This window comes from Eutrigla gurnardus (genome assembly GCF_963514095.1).
Source record: "Eutrigla gurnardus genome assembly, chromosome: 4".
Lineage (NCBI taxonomy): Eukaryota > Metazoa > Chordata > Actinopteri > Perciformes > Triglidae > Eutrigla > Eutrigla gurnardus.
The window spans coordinates 9,435,434-9,444,641 of NC_139918.1; positions in this window are offsets into that span (position 1 = coordinate 9,435,434).

Consider the following 9,208-nt stretch of genomic DNA (forward strand, 5'->3'; position numbering starts at 1 on the left):
ACATATGAAGAAAAATATATTTTATTATAAATTAAGCTTCCCAACAGTTTATGCAGGAGGGAAACAATGAGTCCATTAATCAATAAGTCGGCTGAGAGAAAATGAAACTTTATTTTGGCTGGTTGAAGTCATTTTTCCCCTGTAAAACCATTTTCTGCCTGCAGATGTAATAATGTGAATATGTTAATGTATTAGGAATAATTTTGAGGTTTGGACATTCTAAAGGTAACAATAAACAATAGATCGGTGATGACTGAATCATGAAAACAATCACTCGTTAAATGAGCTCCAGCTCAACAAGTACAAAAGTCAAATCCTGCACTTACATTAATGCTGAGTCGTAATAATCTAATATATAATAGTAACACAGTAACAGTTTAATACTTTAACATGTGACGTGATACTGAAGAAACATCTGACTGGAACACATTCTTTTTACTGTATAGTATTAGTACTTTTTCTAAAATCAAGTATATTTATTATGTGGCATTAGTACTTTAATTGTAAACTGTAAAAAAAGATTGTAGTTTATTCCCAACACTTCTGTTCTAGATTTCATTCTGGCCCATACTGGGCTGAGACAGTACATGTACTATAACTCCTGTATCAGCTTGTAGCCTCATACACAGTAGAGATAAAACACAAACCAGCTGAAAACTGAGCCCGTGTGGCGCCAATCTCACAATTCCGTTCTCAAACCCGCCTCCAAAGCAAACAAGGTAATGTTTGTTTTGTCTTTAAGTTCAGCCACCTCTCAGCGTGTCTTCTGGGGTTAAAAGTAGTTCCAGGTTTTGTGTGTTTATCCTTGATTAGTTGTAGACTCAGCTAATATTTACCAGATCAGTATACATATCCAACGTGGGCTTGGTGACACCAGCACTAACGAGGTGTGGAGATGAGTTCTGCAGGAAGATTTAAAGGATCAGTCAGCTGTTTCAAACAGTTCACACCTAAACCAGCAACATGTTCTGTCAGTAAACAATGTGAGCAAACTAAGTTTCTTTTTAGTCATTGGTGAAATATCATGATGAAGCGAATGTTCGGGCTCGCGTTACTCGCACAAGTTTGATCCTTTTTGCTTTTTGCGTCACTCTTGCTTTACTCCATGTAGACCCCAACAATGTTTCATCAATCCTGGCTGAAATAACCACGATTTCTGTTGTGCTTTGTGAATTTCACTGAGCTGGATTCACTGTATAAGACTCACATCGGCTGGTTTACTACAGCTGGATGAACTGAAAATAAACTATTAAGCTGTGATCTAATTGCAATAAACGGATAAAAACGAATGCAGAAATCACTACATGATGATAGTGATTTTTAAAAAGTCTGAAGTGCTGAATGCTTTGTTGGGTCTGTCTGTTAAACACGTTTTAACAACTTTAAAATGCTTGTTTTCTGAATGAAGTCTGGTTGATGGGATAGGCTATGCTAACATCGTATCCTTCATAAATACTCCAAATAAGGTCATAAATAGACACAAATACGACAGTCTCTGGTCTCTCCACATACATTGTCTCAAATGAGGTTTTATCGTTGATTGATTTTCCTCAATTTGTGATTCAGCACCGAATAGAGGAGAACCTCAACACTGAGTTGACAACGACGCAAATCTGCGAACAAGGTCAATATGTAGAATTTGCTTTGTTTTTGTCTTTGCATTGCCAATTCCTTTTGCACGGTGGTGTAGTGGGTAGCACTGTCGCCTCACAGCGAGAGGAACCCGGGTTTGATTCCCAGTTTGGGTTTGGGTTCCTTCTGTGTGGAGTTTGCATGTTCTCCCCGTGTAACCGTTGGTTCTCTACAGCAGGTGTCTCAAACTGATCCAGTAAAGGGCCGCTGTGGCTGCAGGTTTTCATTCCAACCAAGCAAGAACACACCTGACTCGACTTATTCACCTACCTGATTTGCCTTCACACCTTGATTGGTTGGATCAGGTGTGTTCTTGCTCGGTTGGAATGAAAACCTGCAGCCACAGCGGCCCTTTACTGGATCAGTTTGAGACACCTGCTCTACAGGGTTCTCCAGCTTCCTCCCACAGTCCAAAGACATGCAGGATGGACCTGTCTGTCTCTACATGTCAGCCCTGTGATAGACTGGTTACCTGTCTGTCTCTACATGTCAGCCCTGTGATAGACTGGTTACCTGTCTGTCCCTACATGTCAGCCCTGTGATAGACTGGTTACCTGTCTGTCTCTACATGTCAGCCCTGTGATAGACTGGTTACCTGTCTGTCTCTACATGTCAGCCCTGTGATAGACTGGTTACCTGTCTGTCTCTACATGTCAGCCCTGTGATAGACTGGTTACCTGTCTGTCCTTACATGTCAGCCCTGTGATAGACTGGTTACCTGTCTGTCCTTACATGTCAGCCCTGTGATAGACTGGTTACCTGTCTGTCTCTACATGTCAGCCCTGTGATAGACTGGTTACCTGTCTGTCTCTACATGTCGGCCCTGTGATAGACTGGTTACCTGTCTGTCCTTACATGTCAGCCCTGTGATAGACTGGTTACCTGTCTGTCCTTACATGTCAGCCCTGTGATAGACTGGTTACCTGTCTGTCTCTACATGTCGGCCCTGTGATAGACTGGTTACCTGTCTGTCCTTACATGTCAGCCCTGTGATAGACTGGTTACCTGTCTGTCTCTACATGTCAGCCCTGTGATAGACTGGTTACCTGTCTGTCTCTACAGCCCTGTGATAGACCGGTTACCTGTCTGTCTCTACATGTCAGCCCTGTGATAGACTGGTTACCTGTCTGTCTCTACATGTCAGCCCTGTGATAGACTGGTTACCTGTCTGTCTCTACATGTCAGCCCTGTGATAGACTGGTTACCTGTCTGTCTCTACAGCCCTGTGATAGACTGGTGACCTGTCTGTCTCTACAGCCCTGTGATAGACCAGTTACCTGTCTGTCTCTACAGCCCTGTGATAGACTGGTTACCTGTCTGTCTCTACATGTCAGCCCTGTGATAGACTGGTTACCTGTCTGTCTCTACAGCCCTGTGATAGACCGGTTACCTGTCTGTCTCTACATGTCAGCCCTGTGATAGACTGGTTACCTGTCTGTCTCTACATGTCAGCCCTGTGATAGACTGGTTACCTGTCTGTCCTTACATGTCAGCCCTGTGATAGACTGGTTACCTGTCTGTCTCTACATGTCAGCCCTGTGATAGACTGGTTACCTGTCTGTCTCTACATGTCGGCCCTGTGATAGACTGGTTACCTGTCTGTCCTTACATGTCAGCCCTGTGATAGACTGGTTACCTGTCTGTCCTTACATGTCAGCCCTGTGATAGACTGGTTACCTGTCTGTCTCTACATGTCAGCCCTGTGATAGACTGGTTACCTGTCTGTCTCTACAGCCCTGTGATAGACCGGTTACCTGTCTGTCTCTACATGTCAGCCCTGTGATAGACTGGTTACCTGTCTGTCTCTACATGTCAGCCCTGTGATAGACTGGTTACCTGTCTGTCTCTACATGTCAGCCCTGTGATAGACTGGTTACCTGTCTGTCTCTACAGCCCTGTGATAGACTGGTGACCTGTCTGTCTCTACAGCCCTGTGATAGACCAGTTACCTGTCTGTCTCTACAGCCCTGTGATAGACTGGTTACCTGTCTGTCTCTACATGTCAGCCCTGTGATAGACTGGTTACCTGTCTGTCTCTACAGCCCTGTGATAGACCGGTTACCTGTCTGTCTCTACATGTCAGCCCTGTGATAGACTGGTTACCTGTCTGTCTCTACATGTCAGCCCTGTGATAGACTGGTTACCTGTCTGTCTCTACATGTAGGCCCTGTGATAGACTGATTACCTGTCTGTCTCTACATGTCAGCCCTGTGATAGACTGGTTACCTGTATGTCTCTACATGTCAGCCCTGTGATAGACTGGTTACCTGTCTGTCTCTACAGCCCTGTGATAGACTGGTTACCTGTCTGTCTCTACAGCCCTGTGATAGACCGGTTACCTGTCCAGGTGAACCCTGCCTTCATGGGGAGAGACGCTTGGACGTATCCTTTAAACCCTCATGTAGTGTAAAAATACCAGCTTAAATAGATGATGTGAATGTAACTCAAACAGCGATATTATTTCATCCTTTCAGATTTTTACAGAAGTAAAACACTCAAAGCCCAAACTCAAAACTCCCGGATCAGCACTAGAGGGGTCAACATGCAGATCAAAGGCTTCCCGGGGGGGGCTCCTCATCTGCCCCTCCAATGTTCAACAGACTCCAAGAGCTGCTTTCACCCATCCCACAAGGACAATATTGGTTTTGGATGCAGCGGTGGTTGCTGGGAAACAGCTGTATTTCAGTTTCAGAACAGTACGAAACGGTGCTTCACTTTAACTTCACACCATAGTAGATGTGAGGAAGATGTAGTCCTTTAAATCCTCAAAATATGAATATTTTAGAAACTTGAAATCATATTTCAACAGTGGTAAGAATCTATGATTTTTAGTGATGATTACTAGTTATAATGATAATAATTGTATTTTTATAGCACTTTTAAAAACAGAAGTTTACAAACTGCTTTTGACAGAGCAAAGCAGAGCAGATCAAAATCCATAAACATATTCATATAAACACATCAAAATAGCAAGAGAAACGATGAGTTAGAGAGACAGTAGAAAGAGAATACGATCAAAATAAATAGAAATAAAATTCAAAAGACAACATCACATAGAAGCAAGTCTATAAAAATGTGTTTGTACTCCTCTTCATTCATTTGAAAACTGTAAACACTTTTATAGTTGTTTCTTCTGATTTGCATAGTTCAAATCAAAATGATCAGCTTGTAAAGCATGATGCACATTTATAGACTTACATCCTTTTTTAGATATATATTATTTATTTGTATATATTTAAATGTGTACACACACATACACACACACACTCGCGCGCACACACACACACACACACACACACACACACACACACACACATACTGTATATATGTACAATATATACATATATATTACTTCAAGTGTCCACCAGGGGGCGGCCCTTAACAATATATCCTCTGTAGAACTGACTGAGAAAGCCTGGTGGACATTTGGACGTGATGCTGCCACGATAACATTATTACATTATTATGAATTAATACATACGCAACAATGTGCAAAAATAGTCCCTCAATTGCTCAACATTTTGCTTGTTTTTTCTGTTGCAAAAACCTTTCAGATTCAAAGATTAAAGAGAAGTAGTGAATGAGAAGTAGTGGCATTATTAGTAACGACAGTGGCATCCAGACGAGTGAGAAGCTTATTACTGTTAGCAGCATCTAAATGTCTGCTTGTCATGTTTGGTTCTCAGAATCGATATTACAGAGCACCAGGTGTTTCAGTTTAACGAGTGACTGTGTTAACTGATGACTGTCCGATTAGATATTATCATCATTATTATTATGATTATTATTATTTCTTTTCTCAAAGCTGCCAAACGATGGAGACTGAGTTGATAACATACTGAAGTCAGTTCTTGTGACCTTTCATGTCGTCATTAAGGATGAAGGAAAATTACATTCTGATGAATTTATTCAAGCTGCAACATAAATGAGAAGCTGTCCTGCTCAGTTTGATGACGGCGCTCCCATCGATTGACCCACTTCCTGTCTAAAATACAGACGATTGCGTGGGCGGTTGTTACTTCACAGAGGAATGTTTAGCAGTGTGTCTGAGAGTTTCATCAACTTCCCTTTTTAAAGCCTTTAATATGATGTATGTGATGCAATTTGCGTGTGATGAAACTAACATTTTAAACGTTGTTTTTCATCGCCGATGTTAGTCGAAAAGAAGTCAGATTAAAAGACCATACATGTCCTGTCAATCACATATTTCTCACAATAGTGTCAAACCCACAGTCCAGACTTCATCTACAGCCCAACACTGTGTTTCAGCCCAACCTGGCAACACTGCAGAGGAGACGCTGCTTTATGGACTAGTATACGTCACTGCAGTTGGTGGTGGTGCATTAATTGTAAAATTCTAAATATTATATTACTCTGATATGTATATAGAGTGTCATTTTATCTTTAAAATGTTTTCATTTTGTTTGTTTTTTTCATTTTGGGTCATTATATATTTTTTATTTCATTTATGTGCTTGACTGCAGTTCTTTGCTTTAATTTTTATTGTTATTCTTTGTAAATATCGTATATCATTTTTGTATTTTTTAAATTTTTTCATTCTGGGTAATTTTTTATTTTTTATATTTTTTAATTTAGTTTTTTTTTTCATCTTGGGTAATTTTTTTAATTGATTATTTTATTTATATTCTTGACTGCAGTACTTTTACTAATAATTTAATAATTTTTTCATTATTTCTTTTATATTTTTTAAGTTTTTTTTCATTTTGGGTACATTTTTTAATTTGTTTTTTATTATGTTCTTGACTGTGTCATAACCCGGCTCCTAGGCCATGACATATACAGGAAGGGACGCAAAGGATGGCAGGGAAGTAAAGATATTTATTGTAACAAAATAGACAACTAAACAATAATGTACAAATAGGGAGTGTGTCAGTCAGTAATATCAGTCATGTAAGTGTGGGTGTGTGAATAATGAAGTGTAGGGTGTTGTGGAGTGAAAACAGAACCAGAATCAAACAAACAAAAGGCCTGCGGCTGCTGGCCGGTGGAGGCATCAAAAGCAGAGAGCAAACAGCACTGGGGGAGGGCCTTTTATCATCTGTGGCAGCAAGGCACAGGTGCTCCAAATCAACGCTGACTGCCGCACCCACAGCCTCCCAGGTACCCATAGATCTGTGGGGAAAATACAGACACAAGACCCACCAGGCTTGGCTAGGCAGGGGCCGTCACAACCCCCCCCCCCCCCCCCCCCCCCGTCCCAAAGAGGTCACCAACACACCGCCGACTCACCCACAATAACATTGTGTAATAACAATAAGTCATAATTACTTAAAAAAAAACAAAAATAATAAATACACCCTCCTCCTCCTGGATACTCCGACTGCAGCTTGGCCCACCCATCCTCGGCAACTCGGCGCCTGAGAAGCAAATTAAGAAGACGGGTAAAGCAACAACAGTTGAATAAAACAGGACAAGGTAGTATATTAGCCTCACGCTAGTTAACACTGAGGAGCACGTGACAAAGCATCGGCAATAACATTGTCTGCACCCTTAATAGGTCTGATGTCAAGGTCATAGGCCTGCAAAAACAGCGCCCACCTCATCAGCCTCTGGTTTGGACACTTAAGAGAATGCAAAAAGGTCAGGGGATTGTGATCCGTGTAGACCACCGTCGGTCCTCCTCCTCCAACGTATACACTAAAATGCTGTAAAGCCCAAATAAGTGATAAAGCCTCTTTCTCAATGACATAATAATTACGTCGGTAATTATTAAACTTTTTTGAGAAGAAGCTGACCGGCCTCACCACCCCTTGGTCGTCACTCTGGAGCAAGACAGCGCCTGCTCCCACCTGGCTGGCATCTACTTGGAGCATGAATGCTCGATCAAAACAAGGAGCAGCCAGAACAGGAGAAGAGCACAAGATCGACTTCACACTCTCAAAAGCCAACTGACATTCAGAAGACCACACAAATTTCACCTTCGCTTTAAGCAGCTCTGTAAGAGGGAACACAACGGTAGAGAAGTTCTTACAGAAACTTCTATAGTAACCCACTAAACCCAAGAACTTCTGAAGTTCTTTCTTTGTTGTGGGTTGTGGATATTTGGCTACGGCCATAACCTTGGCCTGGACCGGAGCCACATGACCCTGCCCCACTACACGGCCGAGATACGTCACTGTAGCCATCGCAAAATCGCATTTAGCCAAGTTCACCGTGAGCCGAGCTTCAGCCAAACGTTCGAACAGCGCCCGAATGCGCTGAAGATGTGAGTGCCAGGTATCACTATAGATTACCAAATCGTCCAGATAAATTGCACAACCTTGTAAACCTGCAACAACACGGTTCATCAAGCGCTGAAAAGTCGCAGGGGCGTTCTTTAACCCAAAAGGCATCACCTTATAGGAATAAAGGCCAGACGGAGTGATAAATGCAGAAATTTCTTGCACACGCTTAGACAGTGGCACTTGCCAGTATCCTTTAAGCAAATCAAACTTGCTCACAAACTTCGCGGACCCCACCTGATCAATACAGTCATCCATGCGTGGTAATGGAAACGAGTCAGATTTTGTGACAGTATTGACTTTCCGTAAATCAGTGCAAAACCGAGGTGTTCCATCCTGTTTTGGCACTAGAATACACGGAGAAGCCCAACTGGACGATGATGGAACAGCAATATCATTTTGGAGCATGTATGCGACCTCCGCCTCCAAATAAACACGTTTACCTGGGGCCATACGGTAAAACTGTTGCTTAATAGGTCGAGCATCTGCGACATCGATATCATGTTCGATCCAGTCAGTCTGCGAAGGAATGTCACCAAACAAGCAAGAAAATGTATGCACCAACTCCGACAGCTCATCACGCTTAGACTCTGGCAGGTGAGCCAACAACTTGTCTAAGTTACCAAGTGACCCTGAATTTTTTAGCCTCCCATACAACAAGCTTTCATTAGGCTCCGTTATCCCATCTCCCTCATGTGCCAAACCCTCTGAAGCTACAGCAAGAGCTGGACGCACGCCATCCTTCAGGTGGCAACCCAAATCTACATCAAATTTGCGCTTGTAATATGGTTTCAAGAGATTTACATGGCAGAGACGCTTAGTCTTCCTCCGTCCTGGTGTTGCAACAACATAGTTCAAATCAGAGACTTTCTCGGTGACCGTATACGGACCTGCAAACTTGGCCTGGAAGGGTGAACCAACTATAGGCATAAGTGCAAGGACCTGGTCTCCTGGATTGAACTCATGGCGCTCTGTACGACGGTCATACAATTCTTTCATTCTCCTCTGGGACAGGCCCAGCTTTTCTCTCGCCATGCAACCAGCCACAAACAAACGATGTCTGAACCCATTCACATATTCCACCAGGTTAGTAGGTGGATTCATATCCACACAGTCCCCCTTCAGCACAGCCAGGGGACCACGCACAGCATGTCCAAAGACCAACTCATTTGGGCTGAAGCCTGTACTCTCCTGTACTGCCTCCCTAGCAGCCAACAGAAGCCATGGCAACCCCTCCTCCCAGTCTCTATCTAGCTCTGTACAATATGCACGCAGAAGAGACTTAAGAGTCTGGTGGAACCGCTCCAAAGCACCCTGGCTCTGCGCATGGTAAG